The sequence below is a fragment of the Dendrobates tinctorius genome, unplaced genomic scaffold (genome assembly GCF_039654945.1).
Source record: "Dendrobates tinctorius isolate UK_male_01 unplaced genomic scaffold, ASM3965494v1 ptg000089l, whole genome shotgun sequence".
Taxonomy (NCBI): domain Eukaryota; kingdom Metazoa; phylum Chordata; class Amphibia; order Anura; family Dendrobatidae; genus Dendrobates; species Dendrobates tinctorius.
The window spans coordinates 25,416,110-25,443,190 of record NW_027361757.1 but is presented as its reverse complement, the minus strand read 5'-3'; positions in this window follow the sequence as shown (position 1 = coordinate 25,443,190).

The following is a 27,081-nucleotide window of genomic DNA, read 5'->3' as shown; positions in this document are numbered from 1 at the left end:
TGCGAGGGCAACTCCTGTTACCCCTTTTTGTTTGGTGATCAGGCCAGGGCTGAGGAAAGTTCCCTCTAGCCCCTATAAAGGTTAATACACAAAGCAACTACTGTCTCGCGACTCGTCACTGAATCCTGCGCACCTGCGAGTACCACATGGGCACTCGTCAGGGCTCGGAAGGAAGTAGTGACGTTTTGGAATGCAGACTTTGATGGAATGGTCTGCGGGTGTCATGTTGCCTTTGGAGAGTCCCTGATGTGCCTAAACTGTGGAAACCCCCCCAAAAGACACCATTTTGGAAACTAAACCCCCCAAAGAACTTATCTAGATGTGTGGTCAGCACTTTGAACCCCCAAGTGCTTCACAGAAGTTTATAACGCCCAGGTGTGAAAATTAAAAAATCATATTTTTTCCACAAACATGATCTTTTAGTCCCCAATTTTTTTATTTTCCCAAGGGTAACAGGAGAAATTGGACCCCAAAAGTTGTTGTCCAATTTGTCCTGAGTATGCTGATATCCCATATGTGGGAGAAAACTACTGTATGGGCACACGTCGGGGCTCGGAATGGAAGTAGTGACGTTTTGGAATGCAGACTTTGATGGAATGGTCTGCCGGTGTCATGTCGCGTTTGGAGAGCCCCTGATGTGCCTAAACTGTTGAAACCCCCCACAAGTGACCCCATTTTGGAAACTAGACCCCCCAACGAACTTATCTTGATGTGTGGTGAGCACTTTGAACCCCCAAGTGCATCACAGAAGTTTATAACCTAGAGCCATAAAAAAAAAATCATATTTTTTCCACAAAAATGATATTTTTGCCCCCAATTTTTTATTTTCCCAAGGGTAACAGGTGAAATTGGACCCCAAAAGTTGTTGTGCAATTTGTCCTGAGTAGGCTGATACCCCATATGAGGGGGTAAACCACTGTTTGGGCGCATGACAGAGCTTGGAAGGGAAGGAGCACTGTTTGACTTTTTCAACGCAGCTGGAATTGAGATCAGACGCCATGTTGCGTTTGGAGAACACCTGATGTGCCTAAACAGTGGAAACCCCCCAATTCTAACGCCAACCCTAACCCCAACACACCCCTAACCCTTATCTCAGCCCAACCCTAGCCTTAACCCTAACCCTAGCCCTAACTCTAACCCTAACCCTATCCCTAATGGGAAAATGGAAATAAATATATTTTTTAAAAATTTTATTATTTTTCCATAGCTGAGAGGGTGATAAAGGGGGGTTTGATTTACTATTTCTGGCGGTGCAACAGGCCAGATTAACCTGTTGCACCGGGATTACTCAGCGGGAACTTTGGTCTCCACCCAGCTTTTTTGGTGGACTTTACAGAACCAATCATGATGCAGGGATTGTCTGCTAGGCAATGAAACACCGCAGCCATCTTTGTTGTGGTCGTGTAGTGATTGGCTGGCCACACAGCATCATCAGGGGTATAAGAGACTGGACGCCGCCCTGCTTGCCGCATTCAGCTCTGGATTGAGACAGTGTAGGAAGAGCTGCTGCCGAGAAAGGGTCAGAATTGGGGATTTATTAGTGAATGTGGGGTCTACCATTCTAAACAACTCAAATCCAGCTAAACCAACAGTCCTTCTAAGGACTAATTCCGGAGTATATAGGTTCCAGTGTTAGGCAGGCAGGGTAGTGTCCGTCGCTGCATACACATCAGTGCAAGGTCTGCAGGCACTGAGTGTGTGTATATACAGTACATATCATTGCATGTATCAAGAGGGTCCTGTGTTCTAGAGCTGCTGCTGCTACCTGTGGGATATATTGGCCATATATAGCTTGCCCCAGGTGTAACTGGCTTTGAACATTTTTTTGGCCATGGCTAATAAAGCTTTTTTTATTGCAAAGCAATTCAGAGCCCTTTATTTTCCTCCATTTGCTTTTTCACAGTGCACATTACAGCCAGATACTATTCCAAGCACAGCGTGAAAATCCAGCAATTTTAAAGGGGTCCCAAACATCCCTTTTGAGTGTGCAGAGAAATATTAATTTTTTATGTGGTACAATTGAGTAGTTTTTTTTTAGTGTCTTACACAATTTCTTAACACTAATATGCTGAAACCCCCCAAAAATACAGACAGGACACATATTTTACAGTGTGGTATATCTGTGACACGCCTCATCCATCCATCTGCTAAAAATTTTGGTCTTTTTAGCCCTAAATCCTTTTTTTTTTTTTTTTGCTGTCTGGCACTGTACTAATATACAGCACTATTTAGCCAAAAAACTCAAAAAAAACAGGCCACACATTTTTCAGTGTGGTATCTGCATGCCAATTCATATCTGTGTGTGCTCAACGTTTGGCCAGTTTACGGTTGTTTTCTTTTTTTTTCCGTGGTGTCACTGGACTTAAATACAGCAGTATTTAGCCACAAAAAAATTATAAAAAAAAAAAGTGGTAGTGGTATCTGCGTGCCAGCTCATATCTGTGTGTGCTCAAAGTTTGGCCAGTTTAGAAAGAGCAATACAGTGTGCGGCTTTCGGCCAGGGGTAATGAGACCCTACTTTTTGACCCCTGATGAACCCTCAACGGACTAAGAGGGGGAAACGCGTCGGGTTTCCATATGCATCAAGTGGCTGATAAGTATAATGTTGTACATTATTTTTGGCAGATCCCTCTGTGGTACTATCTATTCAGATTTAATCTACTGAGCAATTATGCTATGTGACTTTGTATGCATTGCTACTTGAATATCGGTGTACCATGCTGCATAATCTGAGATGAATATGGTAGCCTCATTTTTTCATTTATATCTGCCACATGCGGATTATTTCTTCTGCACTGGTGTACCACACGGCCAATCCCTGATTGTAAGCTGGCTGTTTCATTTGGTATTTATGCACCTGTGCAGCTGCCATTTTACTTGGGTCTGCTGCACCCTGTATTAGTGCAAATGCATTTAGGCCTGCCTGGTTTGTAACTGCTAGAGAGACCCTTCATTGCTTCCAAGCCTGACATGACCCTCCCTGGAGGAAGGCAATGCCACTGTGGCGACCATACTCCTGGGGGTGCCACATTCCCCCCTAGTGCAATTCAGTACTCCTGGACTGATGAAAAACATGTAAAACATATTAACACATTAACACTTATAAATGTACAAGATTTAAATCAAAAAATGAAAAATACAAAAACAAAAAGCTCCAAAAATAGTCCTGTGACGACTAGTCCATGCGTCAATGTCCATGGTCCATTCCTGGGCAAGTTGGTGAACTATTTACAACAGAAGTTTTTGACCACACCTAGTCCTGTGGCCCAATTGTCCATCAAAACAAACTGGAAAATTCAAAAAAAGGGGTTTCTTACAGAGTCTCTGTAGGCACAAAACTTAAACGTTACATATACATACAATTTAACATTTAAATTAACTGATTTATACACGATATCTGAGGGGTGGAATACCTTGGGTACTAAGGACAGACCTACGTAGTTCTGGTGTTGGTAAACTGGGTAGTAGCCGTCTACGGACTCTTAGACTCACCATGGGCATGACAGATTCAGCACTAGCAAGGCGAGGATTCTCTGGCTCCACTGCTGGTGTGGCATCTGCTACCTGAACTGCCTGATTTTCAGAGTTCTCTTGAGTCACTTCTTCTTGTACTACCAGTTGGGGAAGGGTCAAAACTGGCACCACTATGGCATTATTCTCTCTAGTCCAATTTGCAGGGAATTCTCCAAGTACAGTGCTGACCTTTTCTTCTTCTTCTATGGGTTGGATGTTGTTTTGCTCTTCCATTCTTTCTTTTAACTGGTCAAGGCACAGTTTCAGATGATCCCTCGATACTGCTGATGATGTTTCTCCTCCATCCTTACTGATAAGGCACACTTTGGTGTTGTCAAAGTTTTATGGTAGGATGGTGTAGGGTTCAGATTCCCATTGGTCATCTAATTTATGCATCCTCCTCTTCCTTTTTAGGACTTGTTCTCCTGGTGACAAGGGAACTGCAAGTGCATGGTGATTGTTGTGCCTTTCTTGCTTTTGTCTTGCCTTAGCTAGACTCTTTTCTGCACACTCTTGTACTCTTCGATACTGTTGCTGCCTCTCTGTGTCCCAGTCAGCATCTGGTGATGTTACTTCAGGTGTAAGGACTCCCATATCCAAATCAATAGGCAGCTTACCAGGCCTCGCTCTCATTAGGTAGGCTGGAGTGCAGTTGGTGGAATTCACAGGACTGTGGTTGTAGAGGTCCACCAGATCTGGCATCTTTTCTGGCTACAGATTCCTCTCTTCCAAAGGCAAGGTCTTCAGTAGGTCGATTACCACTTGATTCATCTTTTCACACATGCCATTGGTCTGTGGATGGTACGGTGTTGTCCTGATCTTCTTGCAACCGTACAAGTTACAGAATTCCTGGAACACTTCCGCCTCAAAAGCTGGACCTTGATCTGTAAGCACTCGCTCTTGATATCCGTGTGGTCTACAAAAGTGCTGTTGGAATGCTCTGGCTGCTGTTCTGGCTGTTTGATCCTTGATAGGCGCGACTATCAGGAATCTCGTGTAGTGGTCAATGATGGTAAGAGCATAAATGTAGCCTGAACGGATTAGAACCAGCTTCACATGGTCCAAGGCTACCAACTCAAGTGGATGTTTGGTTATTATTGGCTGCAAAGGAGCTCGCTGGCTGTTACGGTCCTTTCTGTGCAGGTTACATTGTCCACACTCCCGTCATCAATTTTCAATGGCTTTCCTCATACCAGCCCAGTAGAATCTCTTTCAGAGCAAGACCTCCAACTTCTTCCATCCGAAGTGTCCAGCTCTATTGTGGTCTGCTTCCAAGACCATTGATGCTTCCCTCTTTGGGACTACCACTTGCCAAACCAACTCATGAGTGCGGGCATTGATACTCCTCCGACACAGCTTTCCTTCATAGATGAACAACCGCCTCTTTCCTTCCACAACTGCTGGGTTTCTTCAGGAGCATCCGACTCTGGGCGTGAGACAGTTTGTGACAGTAGCTCCTGCACCAGGCGGACTGCGGGGTCGCTATCCTGGGTTTCTGCCCAGTCATGATGAGCCAATGGGTTTAGGGTGGCCTCTTTCAAGACAGACCGTCTGTTTCTCACTCCTTGGGCACGTTGGGCCGCAATTGGCCGGTGGAAGGCAGGTAACTCGATTTCTTCAAGTGCCTCAGGGTCTTCTCCTGCATCTGGCAGATTAGGCATTCTGGACAGCGCATCAGCATTGGCATTCTTGTGCCCCACTCGGTACTTGATGGTGAATTCATAGTTAGACAGCCGGGCCATCCATCGCTGCTCCAGTGCACCTAGATTTGCAGTTTCCAAGTGAGTCAACGGGTTGTTGTCCGTGAAGATGGTAAACTTGGCTGAAGCTAGGTAATGCTTGAATTGTTCACTCACAGCCCAGACTATGGCGAGGAACTCCAGCTTGAAGGAACTGTAGTTGTCAGTGTTCCTTTCAGTGGGATGAAGCTTCCTGCTGGCGTAGGAGATGACTCTTTCTTTGCCATTCTGTACTTGTGCAAGTACTGCTCCAAGTCCCACGTTGCTGGCATCAGCATACAACACAAAGGGTTCGTCATAATCTGGGTAGGCCAGAACTTCATCTCCTGTGAGAGCCATCTTCAGTCAAGTGAAGGACCTCTCCAGCTCCTCATTCCATTTGAATGTAGGACTCTGCTTTCTGGCCTTCTTGGGCTGACCATCAGAAGATTTTGCATAGGAGTGGCTATCTCAGTGGCTATCTATTTTATGCAGGGGTGGCATTTATGCACATGTAATCGAAGTACATGTATCAAAGTACTTCTGGCAGTTATAACATGGATGAATGTGACACGCATCTCTATTCTCTTCATACAGGTAACCAGCTTTTCCAATCTCTGCTCTGAATCCACTCCTGTGTCTCCATTCAATGTCAGCAAGCAGTTAATCCTGAATGCTATCTATGTGTTTTCAACTCTGCAAGCTTATATCTGGTAACCAGCTTTTCCAATCTCTGCTCTGAATCCACTCCTGTGTCTCCATTCAATGTCAGCAAGCAGTTAATCCTGAATGCTATCTATGTGTTTTCAACTCTGCAAGCTTATATCTGGTAACCAGCTTTTCCAATCTCTGCTCTGAATCCACTCCTGTGTCTCCATTCAATGTCAGCAAGCAGTTAATCCTGAATGCTATCTATGTGTTTTCAACTCTGCAAGCTTATATCTGGTAACCAGCTTTTCCAATCTCTGCTCTGAATCCACTCCTGTGTCTCCATTCAATGTCAGCAAGCAGTTAATCCTGAATGCTATCTATGTGTTTTCAACTCTGCAAGCTTATATCTGGTAACCAGCTTTTCCAATCTCTGCTCTGAATCCACTCCTGTGTCTCCATTCAATGTCAGCAAGCAGTTAATCCTGAATGCTATCTATGTGTTTTCAACTCTGCAAGCTTATATCTGGTAACCAGCTTTTCCAATCTCTGCTCTGAATCCACTCCTGTGTCTCCATTCAATGTCAGCAAGCAGTTAATCCTGAATGCTATCTATGTGTTTTCAACTCTGCAAGCTTATATCTGGTATATAGTTTTTTTCAACTTACTCTGCTTGTCCCCTTATGTTGTGAGGTCAAGAAACTTTTCAAAGTGCTTTATGATCCATGTAGTGCTGGACATGTGTTTATTTGACCACAACATTTTATTGGGTCCTGGTGTCTCAATTTAGTGTGATTGATTAACGAGAAGAGAGAGCCAAAAAAAAAAAAAAAAAAAAACTTAGCCTTAACCTCCTATATATTCAGACCTAGCTAGGGGGAGCATTTATGCAGGGGTGGCATTTATGCACATGTAATCGAAGTACATGTATCAAAGTACTTCTGGCAGTTATAACATGGCACTTAGACAGGGCAGGAGACAGGTAAGACATTTATATACATCTACTCCCTGTACATTTGGAGTACAACAAATATATACCATATGCATTTGTGTAATTTATATCCTGGCCGCTGCATTCACACACATCCACCGCCCTGGCATTAACTCTCCACACTCCATCCATATTGGCCCCTCGCTTCTTTCCTCTCCTATGTATAGCATTCATGCTCTTTTCACATTGTTAAATTGCACAGATCCAGGCAGTCCCACCATTCAACACCAGAGACGCTATCACAAATCACTTAACCATCTGCTCACTCTTTCTATCCTCCTTCTCCTAGTTGCAGGAGACATTGCTCCCAACCCTGGTCCCCCATGTTATAGAAAGTCAAACCCCCCCACTGCTACACTCAGAAACCCCTCTAATCTTATTAATATTCCCTGCATGCCATCTGTCTCTCTTAATTGTGCACTTTGGAATTCTCGCTCAGTGTGTAACAAACTCTCCTTCATTCATGACTTCTTCCTTTCTAATTCTCTTAACCTCCTGGCTCTTACTGAAACCTGGATCCAGCAGTCAGATACTACCGCTGCTGCTGCTCTTTCATACGGGGGGCTACACTTCTCTCATACCCCAAGATCAGACAATAGAGCTGGTGGAGGCGTTGGTCTGCTCCTATCACCAAAATGTACCTTTCAGGTTATCCCTCAAGTACCCTCACTTGTCTTCCCTTCTTTTGAGGTCAATGCCGTCAGACTCTACACCCCCTTCTCCATGCGAGTGGCGGTGGTGTATCGTCCTCCCGGCCCCTCCCATCAGTTCCTGGATCATTTTGCCACTTGGCTTCCACATTTTCTCTCCTGTGACATCCCTACCCTCATCATGGGAGATTTCAACATCCCCATTGCTCTTCCCCTCTCCCCATCTGCTACTCACCTTTTATCTCTAACCTCCTCATTTGGCCTTTCGCAGCTTACTAATTCTCCAACGCATGAAGACGGAAACTCCCTCGACTTGGTCTTCTCTCGGCTTTGTGCAGTGGATGATTTTGCAAACTCCCCTCTCCCGCTCTCTGACCACAATCTTCTTTCATTCTCTATAAAGAACTGCCAGGCTGCTCAGGTCACCCCCACTGTCCAGACTTATAGAAACATACAGGCCATTAACACCCAGAAACTTCTGAAGAACTTGCAGTCTTCATTGGCCCCTATCTCCTCCCTCTCATGTCCTGATTCTGCATTGAAGCATTACAATGAAACACTTCAAAGTGCCCTGGATGAATTTGCACCCCCTATAAATAGAACACCACAACACAGACGGCGACAACCCTGGCACACGGTGCAAACACGTTTCCTGCAGCGGTGCTCCAGGTGCGCCGAACGTCTGTGGAGAAAATCCAATCTACACGAAGATTTTATCCATTTTAAGTTTATGCTTAGAACATACAACACTGCCCTTCACCTCTCCAAACAAACCTATTTCAACACCCTCATCACCTCACTGTCCAATAACCCGAAACGTCTCTTTGACACTTTTCATTCTCTACTCAATCCAAGAGTACAGGCCCCAACCACGGAGCTCCGAGCTGACGATCTGGCCAATTACTTCAAAGAAAAAATTGACCAGATCCGACAGGAAATTATCTCCAAATCCCCTCATACCATGCACTGTCCTCCCTCCCCCACTGCATCTAACTCACTCTCTGATTTTGAACCAGTCACAGAAGAAGAAGTAAGCAGGCTCCTTGCATCTTCTCGCCCAACTACTTGCACCAGTGACCCATTTCCGTCACATCTCCTCCAGTCCCTTTCCCCTGCTGTCACCCCTCACCTAACTAAAATATTTAACCTCTCTCTCTCTTCTGGTATTTTTCCCTCCTCATTTAAGCATGCCATCATACATCCACTACTTAAAAAACCATCCCTCGACCAAAACTGTGCCGCTAACTATAGACCTGTCTCTAATCTTCCCTTCATCTCTAAACTCCTGGAACGCCTGGTCCACTGCCGTCTTATCCGCTATCTCTCAGAAAACTCTGTTCTCGACCCCCTCCAATCCGGTTTCCGCTCTTTACACTCCACTGAAACTGCCCTCACTAAAGTCTCTAATGATCTGCTAACAGCTAAATCAAATGGTCATTACTCCATGCTAATTCTCTTGGATCTCTCTGCAGCATTCGACACTGTGGATCATCAGCTCCTCCTCACTATGCTCCATTCTATTGGCCTCAAGGACACCGTTCTCTCCTGGTTCTCCTCCTATCTCTCCGACCGCTCCTTTACTGTTTCTTTTGCCGGTTCCTCCTCCTCTCACCTTCCCCTTACTGTTGGGGTTCCTCAAGGATCGGTTCTAGGCCCCCTCCTCTTCTCCTTGTACACTGCCCCTATTGGTCAAACAATCAGTAGATTTGGTTTCCAGTACCATCTCTATGCTGATGACACCCAATTATACGCTTCTTCTCCTGACATCACGCCAGCCTTTCTAGAAAACACTGGCGATTGTCTAAACGCTGTGTCTAATATCATGTCCTCACTATATCTGAAACTGAACCTGTCAAAGACTGAACTCCTGGTGTTTCCTCCCGCTACTAATGTACCTATACCCGACATTGCTATTTCTGTGTGTGGTTCCACTATTACTCCCCAGCAACATGCCCGCTGTCTTGGGGTCATACTTGATTCCGAGCTTTCCTTTGCCCCCCACATTCGACCACTGGCTCGCTCTTGTCATCTGCACCTCAAAAACATTTCTAGAATTCGACCTTTTCTTACTTTTGACTCTGCAAAAACTCTTACTGTTTCTCTTATTCATTCTCGTCTCGACTATTGTAACTCTCTTCTAATCGGTCTCCCTCTTACCAAACTCTCCCCTCTCCAATCTGTCTTGAATGCTGCAGCCAGGATCATATTCCTCACCAATCGTTACACCGATGCCTCTACCTTGTGCCAGTCATTACACTGGCTACCCATCCACTCCAGAATTCAGTATAAACTTATTACCCTCACCCACAAAGCCCTCCATGGCTCAGCACCACCCTACATCGCCTCCCTTGTTTCAGTATACCACCCTACCCGCGCCCTCCGTTCTGCTGATGACCTGAGGTTAGTATCCTCAATAGTCAGAACCTCCCACTCCCGTCTCCAAGACTTTACACGTGCCGCGCCAATTCTTTGGAATGCACTTCCCAGGTCAATAAGATTAGTCCCCAATCCCCACAATTTTAAGCGTGTCCTGAAAACGCATTTATTCAGACTGGCCTATCGCCTCAACACATTAACCTAACCTATCCCTGTGTGGCAGAGCCAAAAGTTTTACCATAACCAGGTTCCCAGTATCATGTTACCACATGCTTTATGCATCCATTAGCCCTCTGTGTCTGTACTGTTACACACTTAACATTATGGCTGGTCCATACAATCAGAGCAACTGTTACCACCCACCTTTCGTGTCTCCCTCTTTCCTCATAGACTGTAAGCTTGCGAGCAGGGCCCTCACTCCTCTTGGTATTTGTTATAATCTACTGTATGTGATTATTGTTATGCTGTAATGTCTATTGTCTGTACAAATCCCCTCTGAAATGTAAAGTGCTGCGGAATATGTCGGCGCTATAAAAATAAAATTTATTATTATTATTATTATTATCTCAGTGAAGCCTTTGATGAACCATCGGTAGTAGCCTACCAGCCCGAGGATTTGACGCACTTCATGGAGGTTGCTGGGCTTCTGCCAGTCCCGGATGACTGTGACTTTGTCAGGATCCGGTGCCACACGTTCTGCACTCACTACATGACCGAGGTACTGAACCTTGAGCTTCAGGAGGTGGCATTTGGAAGGCTTCACCTTCAGGCCAAAGTTGGACAAGGCTTCAAACACCTCAGCCAGGTGCTTCAGATGGTCTTCATAGGTCTTGGAGAAATCAATGACATCATCAAGGTACAACAGGACTGTCTCGAAGTTCTTGTGCCCAAGACAGCATTCCATTAGCCGTTGGAATGTCCCTGGAGCGGTGCAGAGCCCGAATGGCATGTAGTTCAACTCACAGAGACCCATTGGGGTGGTAAACGCTGTTTTCTCCTTGTCTGCCTCTGCCACGGGAACCTGCCAATACCCACTAGTGAGATCTAAGGTGGAAAAATAGTTAGCAGTTTTAAGTGCAGCTAATGACTCCTCAATTCTGGGTAATGGGTAGGCATCTTTATGTGTAATGCTGTTAATTTTTCTGTAATCAACACACATTCTCATGGTACCATCCTTCTTTTTCACAAAGACTATTGGAACTGCCCAGGGGCTACAACTGTCTCTGATCACTCCAGCCTCCTTCATTTCCCGCAACATACTTTTGGCACATTGGTATTGTGTTGGGGGTATAGGCCGGTACCTTTCTTTAATGGGTGGATGATCTCCAGTGGGGATATGGTGTTGAACCCCTTTTGCCTTCCCAAAATCTAGAGGGTGTTTACTCAATAACCGCTCATACTCCTGGGTCACTCTGTAAACCCCATTCTTTTGGTATGAAGGGGTGGAGTCAGTTCCCACCTGCAGTTGCTGGCACCATTCCTCCAGCTGTTTTACAGAGCCAATGTCCTCCACCTGGTCGGATGAGACCAAGGGCTCTGCTGCCTGCATTGCATTGTTACAGACAGTAAGCAGCTTAGCAACTGTGGCATACCGAGGTATTGTGGCCTCCTCCTCCCCACAATTCAAGAGGCGTACAGGTACTCTCCCTTTACGGACATCAACTACCCCTCTGGCTGTCAGGACAGTGGGCCTGCTATCAGAGTACACTGGTTCTACCTCTGCCTGGTAATCTTTTCCTCTGAGGCCTATGGCTGCCCGACACCAAATCAACATTTCACATCTGGGGGGTATAGCAATTGGGAAAGAATCACTCACTCTGACGCTGCCAATTTCTCCGCCAGAGAGTTCTATTTGCTGTCTTTGCATCAGGGCTCTGATCTCCTTCTGCAGGACTCATTGTTCACTGGAACCAGCAGTCTCAGCCACCTGTTGCAACAAGACAATAACCTCGGAAAGACAATTTTCAATCACATTGGTACCAAGAGTCATCATTGGGTTACATTCTCGTCGATCAATATCCACAACTATCAGACCTTGAGATTTTAACTCTACTCGACCCACTTTAACAGTAATCTCTTTACATCCCACTTGCGGTAAACACTGACCATTACTGGCAACTACTGTGAGTTCATCACTTGGGCCGCGAGTAAGTTCAGAATCAGCCCAATACCGCTTGTAAAGGATATATTTCATAGTTGTCACCTGAGAGCCAGTGTCCAGCAAAGCATTCATGGGGATGCTGTCAATCACCACTGGGAGGACCGGTCTCTAGAGTTGAGCGACTTTTGGTTTTTTAGGGTCGCGTTTCGTTTCGTGAAACCCGACTTTTCCAAAAGTCGGGTCGAGCAAGATCGTCCGATTATAGGGAAAAGTCGGGGTCGTCCCGAAACACGAAACCCAATGTAAGTCAATGGGGAATAAAAGTCGGCAGTGAGAGGAGGACAGGAAACACACCTACAGTGCCCATTTGAATGCCAAAAGCATCAATTCTTCTTTCTTAAGCTTGTCAACCTTAATTAGCTTCATAATACAAGTTACGCACTGAAAAATGGAGGTTATTTGGCTAAAGTTGTGGGGGGGGGAGGGCTGGCTGCAGGTTTTCATGTGCCCTGGGCGAAAGAGCGCCCCTTTAACACATACCACAACTCATCATGATCCGATACGGCAGAGAAATAGCGGTATAGTACAATGAAAAATACCTCACTTTTTACATCTCATGACGAGGCCCATCTATTTCTCCATACAGAATCATTGGTCCCATATAATGTTTGAAACAGTATATGATGAGCTCCACATAATGCTACAGTATATGTTGGTCCCCATGGATGAAGCTCCACTGTCTTATGGGCCCAAATAATGCTCCAAACATAATGGGCCCCATTTCTAATGCTCTAGTGTATAATGGGCCCTGTAAATGCTGCTCCAGTGTCTGATGTCCACCTTTGGAATGTTCCAGTGTATGGTGGGCCCCATCTATCATTCTCCAGAGTATAGTGCTCCCCAAAAATTGCTGTCCCAACATTGAAAACAATCAAATAAGTCTCCTCGCTAGGGAATCCCTGTACTTGTCTGGACAGGTGCTGTAGCTTGCTTAACAGCTCGCCAGCCGTTCTCACGCCCAGTATGGATTACACGTGATTGCACAAAGGTGAGAAAGGGTACCGTATCCCCAGATAACATGTATGGATAGCGTACACATTCAAAATATATGTCCCAGGAGGCAGGCTCAGACGGTGTTAGGCCCAGTATGGATTGCACGTGATTGCACAAAGGTTAGAAAGGGTACCGTATCCCTGGATAACATGTATGGATAGCGTGCACATTCAAAATATATGTCTCAGGAGGCAGGCTCAGACGGTGTTAGGCCCAGTATGGATTGCACGTGATTGCACAAAGGTTAGAAAGGGTACCGTATCCCAGGATAACATGTATGGATAGCGTACACATTCAAAATATATGTCTCAGGAGGCAGGCTCAGACGGTGTTAGGCCCAGTATGGATTGCACGTGATTGCACAAATGTTAGAAAGGGTACCGTATCCCTGGATAACATGTATGGATAGCGTACACATTCAAAATATATGTCTATACAGCATGAGGCAGGCTCAGACGGTGTTAGGCCCAGTATGGATTGCACGTGATTGCACAAAGGTTAGAAAGGGTACCGTATCCCTGGATAACATGTATGGATAGTGTACACATTCAAAATATATGTCTCAGGAGGCAGGCTCAGACGGTGTTAGGCCCAGTATGGATTGCACGTGATTGCACAAAGGTTAGAAAGGGTACCGTATCCCTGGATAACATGTATGGATAGCGTACACATTCAAAATATATGTCTATACAGCATGAGGCAGGCTCAGACGGTGTTAGGCCCAGTATGGATTGCACGTGATTGCACAAAGGTTAGAAAGGGTACCGTATCCCTGGATAACATGTATGGATAACGTACACATTCAAAATATATGTCTCAGGAGGCAGGCTCAGACGGTGTTAGGCCCAGTATGGATTGCACGTGATTGCACAAAGGTTAGAAAGGGTACCGTATCCCTGGATAACATGTATGGATAGCGTACACATTCAAAATATATGTCTATACAGCATGAGGCAGGCTCAGACGGTGTTAGGCCCAGTATGGATTGCACGTGATTGCACAAAGGTTAGAAAGGGTACCGTATCCCCGGATAACATGTATGGATAGCGTACACATTCAAAATATATGTCTCAGGAGGCAGGCTCAGACGGTGTTAGGCCCAGTATGGATTGCACGTGATTGCACAAAGGTTAGAAAGGGTACCGTATCCCTGGATAACATGTATGGATAGTGTACACATTCAAAATATATGTCTATACAGCAAGAGGCAGGCTCAGATGGTGTTAGGCCCAGTATGGATTGCACGTGATTGCACAAAGGTTAGAAAGGGTACCGTATCCCTGGATAACATGTATGGATAGCGTACACATTCAAAATATATGTCTATACAGCATGAGGCAGGCTCAGACGGTGTTAGGCCCAGTATGGATTGCACGTGATTGCACAAAGGTTAGAAAGGGTACCGTATCCCTGGATAACATGTATGGATAGCGTACACATTCAAAATATATGTCTATACAGCATGAGGCAGGCTCAGACTGTGTTAGGCCCAGTATGGATTGCACGTGATTGCACAAAGGTTAGAAAGGGTACCGTATCCCTGGATAACATGTATGGATAGCGTACACATTCAAAATATATGTCTCAGGAGGCAGGCTCAGACGGTGTCAGGCACAGTATGGATTGCACGTGATTGCACAAAGGTTAGAAAGGGTACCGTATCCCTGGATAACAAGCGTACACATTCAAAATATATGTCTATACAGCATGAGGCAGGCTCAGACGGTGTTAGGCCCAGTATGGATTGCACGTGATTGCACAAAGGTTAGAAAGGGTACCTTATCCCTGGATAACATGTATGGATAGCGTACACATTCAAAATATATGTCTCAGGAGGCAGGCTCAGACGTTGTTAGGCCCAGTATGGATTGCACGTGATTGCACAAAGGTTAGAAAGGGTACCGTATCCCTGGATAACATGTATGGATAGCGTACACATTCAAAATATATGTCTCAGGAGGCAGGCTCAGACGGTGTTAGGCCCAGTATGGATTGCACGTGATTGCACAAAGGTTAGAAAGGGTACCGTATCCCTGGATAACATGTATGGATAGCGTACACATTCAAAATATATGTCTCAGGAGGCAGGCTCAGACGGTGTCAGGCACAGTATGGATTTGACGGCCCAGATTACACAGCGGAGGAGCAGGGAGAGGTAAAGATTGCAAATGCTGGGGCCCTGCCCAAGCAAGGGGGGCCCACTCGTGGGCGTCGGTACTGGCACTGGGCCCCTCATAGTACAGCGGTGTGTCTGACGGCGGGTGTGCACCACCACCGTCAGAGACACTTGATTGCACTATGAGGGACCCTGTGCCAGTGCCCGTGCCCAAGAGTCGGCCTACCCACCTGTCCAGGGCAACGGCACTCGCACGGTGTCGTGCGATAGGTGGTGACCCCGGCCATGGGGGGGGGAGGCAGCACAGTTAGGGAGTTTTAGAAAGTGGCATATGTTGATGTTGGACATTCAGCTGATGCAAAAGGCGAAATAGGTGAAGTACCAGGAAGAGGTGGACCAAAGCAAGCCATTTTTCTGTCACCCTATGTGTCATCAGGGGAAGGTGGGACAAAATCCTTGGAAACCCATGCGTGGTTCATTTTAATGAAGGTTAGATCATCCACATTTTGGGTTGACAGACGGGTCCTTTTTTCTGTCAGGATTGATCCAGCTGCACTGAAGACTCTTTCCGATAGCACACTTGCAGCTGGGCAAGCGAGCTCCTGTAAGGCATATTGTGCCAATTCAGGCCAGGTGTCCAGTTTAGCGGCCCAATAGTCAAAGGGGAATGACCTGTGTGGGAGAACATCGATATGGGAGGAAAAGTAGTTTGTAACCATAGTTGACAACTGCTGTCTCCTGTCACTTTCCATCGATGCAGTATTACCAGTTGTGTGAGCGGTATTTGAAAAATCAGTCCACAACATTGTCATGAAACCCCTGTCTCCAACGCCACTTCTGCTGTGTGCACCACGAACACCTCTGCCAAGCTGCCCCCGGCCCGTATAGCTCGTGTGAGAACCATCACCGCTGCTGTGTGCTGGGAATGCCTCAAGCAACCGATTTACCAGAGTTGCTTGTTTATTAGCCAATATTAGGTCAAGGTTCTCCTGTGGCATGATGTTTTGTAATTTGCCTTTATAGCGTGGATCCAGGATGCTGGCCAACCAGTAGTCGTCATCGTTCATCATTTTGGCAATGCGGGGGTCCCTTTTTAGGATCCGCAAGGCATAATCTGACATGTGGGCCAATGTTCCCGGTGTCAATGATGCACTGCGAGTGCTGGTTGGAGGAGCACTTTCTGGCAAATCCACATCCCTCCAGTCACGCACAAACCCTGTACCAGACCTTGCCACGCCAACATTTTCACTTGCCCCACGAGATGCATCCTCCTCCCCTAAGTAATCATCCCCATCATCCTCCTCCTCCTCCTCTTCTTCCTCCACCTCGTCCAGGAGAGGTCCCTGAGCAGACAATGGCTGAATGTCATCAAGGATTCCCTACTCCTCTTCCTCCTCATCAACATTGGCTGCAGACGCCTGCTCCTTAAGGTGCGTCAAAGTTTGCATGAGCAGACGCATAAGTGGGATGCTCATGCTTAGGATGGCGTTGTCTGCGCTTACCAGCCGTGTGCATTCCTCAAAACACTGAAGGACTTTACAAAGGTCTTTCAGCTTCGACCACTGCACACCTGTCAACTCCATGTCTGCTCTCAAAGTGCCTGGCCGTGTATCCTCCCACAAATGCATTATGGCCTGCCTCTGCTCGCACAGCCGCTCCACCATGTGCAGGGTGGAGTTCCACCTTGTTGCAATGTCGATAATGAGGCGGTGGTTGGGAAGGTGGAGCAATCGCTGCAGCTTCTGCATACGAACGGAGTGTACAGGCGACCGGCGGATGTGCGCGCACAGTCTTCGCACCTTCTGGAGCAGGGCTGTTAACTCCGGATAATTTTTGAGGAAGCACTGCACCACCAGGTTCAAGGTGTGAGCCAAGCAAGGTATGTGGCTGAGTTTTGAAAGGGCTATGGCTGCCACAAAATTACGGCCGTTATCACTAACTACCTTGCCTGCCTCAAGATGTACACTGCCCAGCCATGACTCAGTTTGTCGCTTCAAGTACTCGGCCAGCACCTCGGCGGTGTGTCTGTCGCCCAAACACATCATCTGCAACACAGCCTGCTGACGCTTTCCACTAGCTGCTCGATAGGGGGACACATCGTGTGCAACAGTGGCAGCTGCAGATGGAGTGCTTGTACGACTGCGCTCTGTGGACGAGCTTTCGCTTCTGGAGGAGGAGGAGGAGGAGGAGGGTCGAACGCCTACAGCCAACTGTTTCCTATACCGTGGGCTAGGCAGCACTGTCCCACCACCGCTGTCCCCTGTGGACCCTGCATCCACCACATTAACCCAGTGCGCAGTGATGGACACGTAACGGCCCTGGCCATGCCGACTGGACCATGCATCAGTTGTGAGGTGCACCTTTCCGCTCACTGACTGCTTGAGTGCATGGACAATGCGGTCTTTCACATGATGGTGGAGGGCTGGGATGGCTTTGCGAGAGAAGAAGTGGCGACTGGGTAGGTCATAGCGTGGTACTGCATAGGCCATGAGTTCGCGGAAAGCTGTGCTTTCCACCAACCGAAAGGGCATCATCTCAAAAGAGATTAGTTTGGCAATGTGGGCGTTCAAACCCAGTGTACGCGGATGAGAGACTGAGTACTTTCTTGACCTACTCATAGTGTCTGGGAGGGTGAGCTGGACTTGAGAGCTGCATATGGTGGAAGTAGCGGTGGACAGGGCGGACTGAGAGAGGGTTGATGATGGTGATGGAGTTGGTGTTCTTTCTGATGGCCTAGAATCAGTCTTTCATTGATATAACAGTGGGATTCCCTGACTGCTGTGGTCTTGCAACGACACCTTAACATTTGCTGCTGTGCTAACCGGTGGGCTTACAGTGGGGGAAACAATGTAGCGTTGCTGACTACCTTCGTTGTGATCAGTTGCACATGTGGCACTTGAGGTTTGGTGTTGTGTCCACGCTTGCAAGTGCATGCTGGTTAAATGTCTAAGCATGCAACTGGTATTCAAATTTTTCAGATTTTTCCCTCGGCTAAAGGTCTTTGCGCACTTCTTACAGATAACCTTGGCCTGATCATGAGGATTTTGTTCAAAAAAGTGCCACACTGCACTCTTCCTACTTTGGCAGACATTTTGCGGCCTAGCACGCTGTTATCTTTTGACCCTCTGGACAAGCTGTCCAGCAACTCTTTTGATGTTTGGAACCTGTCTTTGGAGTGCTCCGGGCCTGCCAGATAACAGCTGTTGCGATGTCGATGTCTGCTGTGGATGCTCCTCATCTGAGCTATTGGAAGCAGCACCCTCTTCCCCCAATGGATGCCAATCTGGGTCAACAACTGGGTCATCCATCACCTCCTCTTCTATGTCATGTGCACCTTCCTCTGTGTCACCATGTATGGTGGTATAGTGTGCGGGAAGGGGCACCTGAGTCTCATCAGGGTCAGAATCTGGCTCTGTACACTGCGAGGACAATGTAGTGCTCTGAGTGAATGTACCAGCAGAATCATCCATCAGCGGCTGTGCATCAGTGCACTCCATGTCAGATTCATCTTGGCCTGGGTAATTCACCATTTCACTTGATAATCCAGGCATGGTATGTGAAAACAGCTCCATGGAGTAATCAGTAGTATGGCCTGCGTCATCCTTCAATCTTGGTTGGGGTGAAGGACACAAGGAAAGGTGTGGTTCATGAACATGAGCCTCCAATGACGACTCAGTGCTTTTACTTTTTACAACTGAAGAAGAGGAGGCGATAGAGCTGGAGGCTGAGTCAGCAATGTAAGACAAAACTTTTTCCTGATGCTCTGGCTTTAAAAGCGGTTTGCCAACTCCTAGAAAACTAAGCGTTCGAGGCCTTATGTAGCCAGACGATGACGCAGGGTCAGCACCTCCTGCATTCGTTCCTATTTTGCTCTTGCCACTACCATCAGATCCACCACCAACACCATCATTACCAGCTGCCAACCCCCGCCCAATTCCACGGCCTCTTCCACCAGCCTTCCTCATTTTTGGTAGAAATGTAGACAAAATCCAACAAACTATATAGTAATGTAAAACAAGGTACAAGGTGTCTATAGGACAGGGGAGATTTTGAATTTCTGCACACACTTTTGGACAGTGGACACTTTTGGATTGTGTGAGGCCCACTGATATCTGAGCGCTATGTGACAGGCTCGATGGCACAGCTGTGACAAAAGTGACTAGAGGATAAGGGAGATTTTGAATCTCTGCACACACTTTTGGACACTGGACACTTTTGGATTGTGTGAGGCCCACTGATATCTGAGCGCTATGTGACAGGCTCGATGGCACAGCTGTGACAAAAGTGACTAGAGGATAAGGGAGATTTTGAATTTCTGCACACACATATGGACACTGGACACTTTTGGATTGTGTGAGGCCCACTGATATCTGAGCGCTATGTGACAGGCTCGATGGCACAGCTGTGACAAAAGTGACTAGAGGATAAGTGAGATTTTGAATTTCTGCACACACTTGTGGACAGTGGACACTTTTGGATTGTGTGAGGCCCACTGATATCTGAGCGCTATGTGACAGGCTCGATGGCACAGCTGTGACAAAAGTGACTAGAGGATAAGGGAGATTTTGAATTTCTGCACACACTTTTGGACACTGGACACTTTTGGATTGTGTGAGGCCCACTGATATCTGAGCGCTATGTGACAGGCTCGATGGCACAGCTGTGACAAAAGTGACTAGAGGATAAGGGAGATTTTGAATTTCTGCACACACTTGTGGACAGTGGACACTTTTGGATTGTGTGAGGCCCACTGATATCTGAGCGCTATGTGACAGGCTTGATGGCACAGCTGTGACAAAAGTGACTAGAGGATAAGGGAGATTTTGAATCTCTGCACACACTTTTGGACACTGGACACTTTTGGATTGTGTGAGGCCCAATGAATATCTGAGCGCTATGTGACAGGCTCAATGGCACAGCTGTGACAAAAGTGACTAGAGGATAAGGGAGATTTTGAATCTCTGCACACACTTTTGGACACTGGACACTTTTGGATTGTGTGAGGCCCACTGATATCTGAGCGCTATGTGACAGGCTCGATGGCACAGCTGTGACAAAAGTGACTAGAGGATAAGGGAAATTTTGAATTTCTGCACACACTTTTGGACACTGGACACTTTTGGATTGTGTGAGGCCCACTGATATCTGAGCGCTATGTGACAGGCTCGATGGCACAGCTGTGACAAAAGTGACTAGAGGATAAGGGAGATTTTGAATTTCTGCACACACTTGTGGACAGTGGACACTTTTGGATTGTGTGAGGCCCACTGATATCTGAGCGCTATGTGACAGGCTCGATGGCACAGCTGTGACAAAAGTGACTAGAGGATAAGGGAGATTTTGAATTTCTGCACACACTTGTGGACAGTGGACACTTTTGGATTGTGTGAGGCCCACTGATATCTGAGCGCTATGTGACAGGCTCGATGGCACAGCTGTGACAAAAGTAACTAGAGGATAAGGGAGATTTTGAATCTCTGCACACACTTTTGGACACTGGACACTTTTGGATTGTGTGAGGCCCAATGAATATCTGAGCGCTATGTGACAGGCTCGATGGCACAGCTGTGACAAAAGTGACTAGAGGATAAGGGAGATTTTGAATTTCTGCACACACTTGTGGACAGTGGACACTTTTGGATTGTGTGAGGCCCACTGATATCTGAGCGCTATGTGACAGGCTCGATGGCACAGCTGTGACAAAAGTGACTAGAGGATAAGGGAGATTTTGAATTTCTGCACACACTTGTGGACAGTGGACACTTTTGGATTGTGTGAGCCCCACTGATATCTGAGCGCTATGTGACAGGCTCGATGGCACAGCTGTGACAAAAGTGACTAGAGGATAAGGGAGATTTTGAATCTCTGCACACACTTTTGGACACTGGACACTTTTGGATTGTGTGAGGCCCAATGAATATCTGAGCGCTATGTGACAGGCTCGATGGCACAGCTGTGACAAAAGTGACTAGAGGATAAGGGAGATTTTGAATTTCTGCACACACTTGTGGACAGTGGACACTTTTGGATTGTGTGAGGCCCAATGAATATCTGAGCGCTATGTGACAGGCTCGATGGCACAGCTGTGACAAAAGTGACTAGAGGATAAGGGAGATTTTGAATTTCTGCACACACTTGTGGACAGTGGACACTTTTGGATTGTGTGAGGCCCACTGATATCTGAGCGCTATGTGACAGGCTCGATGGCACAGCTGTGACAAAAGTGACTAGAGGATAAGGGAGATTTTGAATCTCTGCACACACTTTTGGACACTGGACACTTTTGGATTGTGTGAGGCCCAATGAATATCTGAGCGCTATGTGACAGCCAGGCTCGATGGCACAACTGTGACAAAAGTGACTAGAGGATAAGGGAGATTGGATTGCTTTTAAAAAAGCAGTTTGCGGAGCAGTGGGTAAACAGCAATGCAGGAATGTCAGGAAGCCTTAGAAGGCAGCCCAACAACCATCACCACTGATACACCACTATATAGCCTCCCCTTGCACTGCACACACAGTGACTGGTGTGTTGTGCAGGCCAAATCGCTAGCAGCAGAAGCAGTTTTTTTGTCTTCTTCCCTGCCTAACGCTCTCCCTACAGAATCAGCAGCAACCTCTCCCTATACTAAGATCGGCAGAAGTAAGATGGCGGTCGGCGTGCACGCCCTTTTATACCCCCTGTGACGCCCACCAAAGCAAGCCAATCACTTGCATGCCCTTCTGAAAGATGGTGGTGACCCGTGCCTATGTCATCACGTTGCCCAAAGTGTCCATGGATCCTGATTGGCTGAAAAAGAGCGCAAAACAAACTTTTGAAACGCGACTTTGGCGCGTAAGTCGCCGACCTCGTGGCCGACCTCATCCTAGGGTCGGGTTTCGTTTCATGAAACCCGACTTTGCCAAAAGTCGGCGACTTTTGAATTTTTTCGACCCGTTTCGCTCAACTCTACCGGTCTCCCTCCAACATACTTGGCTCGCCAGTTCTTTGGGCCTTGTGGTCCTACTGCTGGGGGTTGGCCCTCTGCCCCAGGGTGGCAGAATCTTGTGATGTGGCCTGCCTTGCAGCAGCGACGACAGATGGGATGTCCATTCTGGTCATAGCGATCGTTGTCTCTCCCTCGGCGTGGCGGGATCCTCATCTTCCGTAGCCACAGGACATCCTCTGGACTGGAAGCCAGCTGGATCTTCTCCCTGGAGGACACCTGCAGGGACTGCACAGTTTTAGTAAGTGCAGCCATACCTCTGGTCAACTCCTGGACCTGAAGACGCAGCTCTTCAGATGGATCTTTATCCAGAGTCTGTGCATCAGCCTCCACAGGGATGGAAGGGAAAGATGTTGCTTCCTGGTGGTATGTAATCGCTGGGCGCCTAGGGGGCGCTGGACGGCAGATATTTGGTTCATGCAGCACCCGGATAGCCCTGTCTTTTAAATCTGCAAAGTCTAGATCAGGGTTCTGTAGGGCTATGATGCACAGCTGTGCTCTGTGGGTACTGGATAGGAGTCCCTCAATGAATTGCTCCTTTAACAGTCCGTCTCCATCTTTCACACTGTCTGGCTTAATCTGTTTGACGGCTCTCAGCGCCTCCTGCAGGTTAAGAGCATAGTCCCGTTTACTGTCCTGCGCTTTCTGCTTACACCCAAAGAATCTCATCTTGATTTTAGCTGCAGTGCGAGTGTCAAAGGTGCTTCTTAGCTTAGCCAGGATCTTTTTAACAGTCTCCTTATCAGTGTCCTGCCAGGCTTTTACTTCCCTCTGTGATGCACCTGTTAGCTGCCCAATAAGGATGTTCACCTTCTGGCTTTCAGACAGAGGATACACTTCAAACAAACTACACAGTCTATCTTTGAAGTCACTCAGGGTATGTGACTCCCCTGAATACTGCGGTAGCCATGCTGCTCCCGGTATGTAAGGAATAGACAGCGGCATTATGGGGACCGCTGCGGTGGGTGCTATTGGAGCCGCAGCCGCGTTGGGCCCTGCATCCAGGGTCCAGATTACAGATGGCACAGGAGCTGATTAGCCTGGAAGCAACTCAGGAATCTCTCTATGCAGATAGGTTGTGTAGCCTCCTTCCTAGCGCTTACTTGAGGTACATCCAGTACTGTGTTACACTGAAGTTCCTCCTGCTTGTTTCCTCTCAGATCTACCTCGTATGGCAGACAGCTGTAGCCTTCTATCTCTTCTCTTGGCTCACCCGTTGCTGTTGTGCATCCGAGTCTTAGGAGGGAATAGAGCATTTACAGCTTCCTATTCCTCTGGTTTCTGTTGCAGGACCATTAGTATCCATGCAACCGTGGAGACCAGGCTCCAGAACATGCGCTCCAGCTGGGAACGAGCTCTCAACTCTGCTCAGTCCCCCAGCTTCTCTCTCCACGTCCACACACTTCGCCCTCCTCACGGAACTGACTAATTTCCCTTCCTGGCCCTCAGAGAGCACTCCTCCCCCAATTCTGGTTCAGAGCTCCCTCTGCTGGCCCGGAGTGGGAACTGTGTTGCATGTTATGGTTAACTGCTAGAGAGACTCTTCATTGCTTCCAAGCCTGACATCACCCTCCCTGGAGGAAGGCAATGCCACTGTGGCAACCATACTCCTGGGGGCGCCACAGTAGCAGGACAGGCCTTGCAGTCTATGCATAAGAAAACAGAATGGGAGTACAAAATGAATAATGTGATGTGGATTTTCCTGTGCCCACCCAGTGTATGTAGTTTCAAAGGCTTATTGGGGTGCATATGACTTGGTAGCAGGGCAGGCCTTGCAGTCAATGCATAAGAAAATAGTTTAGGATTAAGAAATGAATAATGTGAAGTGGATTTTCCGGTGGACATCCAGTACGTAGCTTGAAAAGCTTATTGGGGTGCATGTAACTTTGGGGCAGGCCAGCCCTTTCATTCAACATTTTTTCAGGAAGCCCTCCTGTACCTCTCGTGAAAGGGGTATTGTGGTGCATCGTAATTCTTGGCAGTTCATTCTCTCACTGCATAGGCAATAACAGTTTAGGAGACCCACTGATTAATAATGGCCCTTTGAGAAGATTAATGCCGCCTGATGCCCCTGTAAAAATAGGCTCTGTGACTTTAAGAGTCCCTCCTTCATAAATGAAACAAGATGTGTCTGCTTATGTGTCACACACCACATGGCCAGCTAGGGTTGCTAAATGTTAGACTACTTTCAGACTTGTGCTATGAGGTGCAGCACAGGGCCGCCGCTAAGCTCCGCCCCCGGCTGCACCTCCTCCGGTCAGCTACTCCTATGGGCACATGACGCTGCATGCGACCAGCGTACCCTATATTTAGTGTTGGGTATGCTGGCCGTGCGCAGGTATGCTTTTGCCGGTGCTTGCGCCCTTTTGGCGCTGCGCCGACGTGCACCAAACGCAACGTGTTGCATTTTTGTGCACTCAGCAAAAGCATACCAGCGCATGGCCAGCGTACCCAATGCTAAATATAGGGTACGCCGGTCGCATGCAGCGTCATGCGTCCATAGGAGGAGCTGACCGGAGGGGGCGCCGTAGGGGGCGGAGCTTAGCGGTGGCCCTGCGCCTCATAACACAAGTCTGAAAGTAGCCTAACAATGACATTTCCCAGTGAGTGTTTTTGTATTGGTTGAAAGCAATGTTAAAGTTGAAAAACGCTTCAAAAACTCTGCATCTGAATATAGCCCAAGTGGGGAAAGAACATTTTGGTCTGGGTTTAATTATTTTGCCTTATATACAAGTTATTAGCCTGGAAAGGATGTACCTTAACATATTTCCCAGCAAAATCCATTCTGATTTCATTTTGGTATGTTTTTTGGTGCATCGGTAAAAATGTCATGAAACTCTGACAAAAGCTGTGACCTAGGAGTCAGGAATGCTTCCATGGGCCATCCCCAAGATGTCCCCGTGTCATTTGAGCAGTGTTTCCATCATTTTCAGATGTTTTTAGACCTTTAAAGAACCCCTGGGGGGATCACGTTAAAAATGCTCCGGTCTCCCATAGACTTACGTTGGGTTCATTGTTTTGTCCGAGTACCCGAGTATTCCAGTCGGTTCGACCCGAGCAACGAGCACCGGAGCATTTTCGTGCTCGCCCATCACTATTAATGATATGTTTGTGCTCCGGGGCAGCTTGTGGGGGGTCTTCATGTGGTGCTCTGATTAGGTATTCATGTGTATGGCTTCTGACAGGTCACTGATCCCTCACTGACCTGCCAACTAGTTTACATAATGAATATTATATATATCTTGGGGAAAAAAACTCCCCTTCTGCAGGCAGGTGCTAGCCGTGGAGCCTGCTATGCTGCAGCATGAACGCATATGTAATGTGTGTATAATTCATTTGTTTGAGATTATCCTGAAATTCATAAGAAAAAAAAATCCGTTTGAAAATGGCGATAGCTGCTACTGCGCAGGCGCCGCCGACGCCATATTGGAGGAGAAAATTTCTTTTTCTCTACAAAGATGGCACCACTGGTGCCATTTTCAAACAGATTTTTTTTATTTTTTTAGGAATTTCAGGATAACCTCAAACAAATTAATTATATACACATTACATATGCAATCATGCTGTAGCGCAGGCGCCAAAACTGGTGCCTGCCTGCAAAAGGGGATTTTTTTTTCCCCAAGAGCATATCATTATCTCAAAACTGAAAATAAAGATTAAACAACAACCACAAGATGGATTTCATCAACCAAAGTATTATTTTAACCTGATACTGTCTGTAGGTTACTGAGCACAATCCTACTGACAGGTTCACTTTAACGTTTTATGCTTCTTAAATCAAAGAGAAACAGTATGTCCCCCTAAAATAGCTAATAAATAACATTTACCACGTGTCTACTTTACATCAGCACAATTTTTGAAACATAATTTTTTTGTAAGAAAGTTATAAGTAGAGATGAGTGAACCTTTCAATTCGTCGAACGTCCCAATGTTTGCCGAACATGTTCGCCGTACATACCCAAGCTCCGTTGAATTCAAAGGGAGGCTAAACCAAAAGCACAGACAGCATCTTAAGTGGGGCCAAAAAGCTTCCCGAACAACTCAAATTAGGAGCATACACCAGAAACAGTGGCATAAATTGACCCAGAGTATAAATAGTATAATTGCACAGCATGGATGCATGGGACAGGGCATGAACCAGCATTTCTAGCTGAAGCATTAATCAGTAACAGGGGGATGAGTGATAAGTGTAGACCTGGTGCTCTGAGAGGTCTACCAAATTAAGGCAACACACATGATTGAGACCCAACTATGTGTCCAAACATTTTCCAAAATTAGGGGAAGACAATAGGAAAAGTGGCATCAATTGATCAACAATAGAAATTTGATGGCAGAGCAGCAACCAGCTATGGGCCATGCATGAGGTATCAGGTTCTGGGCCAGCATTTAGAGCTTGAAGTTTCAATTAAGATGAGGTGGGTGAGGGACCGGTGTAAGTCTGCTGTGCTGGGAGACCTGATACCTCATGTAACAGCTCAAACTGCTTTTCTGTTCAGCCACACTCAGGTGGCACAAATATCAGCTTCCTAGACTACTATTTTTAGAAACATTTAAGGATAGTAACACAGGTAGTTAACTGAAAGTAAGTGCAGGCCTGCTGGTCTGTGAGCCCTACTGCTACAGGTAACACACATGAAGGAGACCCAACTTGGAGTCCAAACTTTTCAAAATATTATTGCCACACACCAGTAAAGTGGCATCAATTTCCCCAGAGTAGAAATAGTACAATGGACCTATCCTCCCACTACAGGCAACCCACCGGATGGAGTGCAAAAGTCATTGGAGATCCATGACTTGTTCATCTTAATGAAAGTTAGGTGGTCTACACTTTGAGGGGACAGCTGGATGCGCTTATCCATCAGGACACAGGACACCACCAGCAGAGCTGAAGACACGTTCTGAGAGACACGTGGCTGCTGGGCATGACAAAAC